The sequence below is a fragment of the Mastomys coucha genome, unplaced genomic scaffold (genome assembly GCF_008632895.1).
Source record: "Mastomys coucha isolate ucsf_1 unplaced genomic scaffold, UCSF_Mcou_1 pScaffold15, whole genome shotgun sequence".
NCBI classification, from domain to species: Eukaryota; Metazoa; Chordata; class Mammalia; order Rodentia; family Muridae; genus Mastomys; species Mastomys coucha.
In genome coordinates, this window is record NW_022196897.1 from 49585834 (window position 1) to 49586599 (window position 766).

General features: G+C 38.5%; 1 protein-coding gene across 1 annotated transcript in view; it reads left to right on the forward strand.

Moving 5' to 3' along the window:
• The window catches only part of Gca (grancalcin), a 38557-nt gene that overhangs the window by 6637 nt on the left and 31154 nt on the right, over positions 1–766 (forward strand). The window lies entirely within an intron of this gene.

The window sequence follows — 766 nt, forward strand, 5'->3', positions numbered from 1 at the left end:
CCCCCCCCCCCCCCCGGAGCTTTAGCAGTCCACTGGAGTTTCAGGAGTTTCATGCTGGTTTGGAAGAGGACTTGGACTGCAATCATCTTTTTATTTTTTTCTGGTCACTATACCATTTGGGGAAAAAAAAACCAAAAAACAAAACCATTTCATACAGTGAAGGGTGCTTTAGCTCTGTGATTTTCCATGTTTAGTTTATGGTTTCACTGTATATACTAAATTTTCAACTAAGTAGAAATCTACTACTAAGTATATTTCTATGTCTAGAAATGTACTTACTAGTTTGCTCTAGGTGAAACCCCTAGGTTTTACTTTCTGTTTATGTCTGCTTTTAGTTTCGCTTCAAATCATACATAAATTTTTCCTTTTAAGTAGTAGTCCTCGACCTGTGGGTTATGACCTTCTTGGGGTAAATGATCCTTTCACTGGGGTGGCCTAAGACCAGCCCCAACCACAGATATTTGCCTAACAATTCATAACAGTAGCAAAGTTACAGCTATGAGGTTGAAAATAATTTTATAGTTGGATGTCATCCCAACATGAGGAACTGTGTTGAAAGATCATAACATTGAGAAGGCTGGGAACTACTGTTTTAAAGGTTCTTAGGGGTTAGAGGCTGAAGGGCAGGCTCAGTGGTGAAGAGCACATACTGCTCATGTAGAAGACCCAAGTTCAGTTCTCAGGCACTCACAACTTGTAACTCCAGCTCCAGGGAAACAAACATCCATTTTTTTTTTTTTAAAACAAACATCTTTTTTTTTTTTTT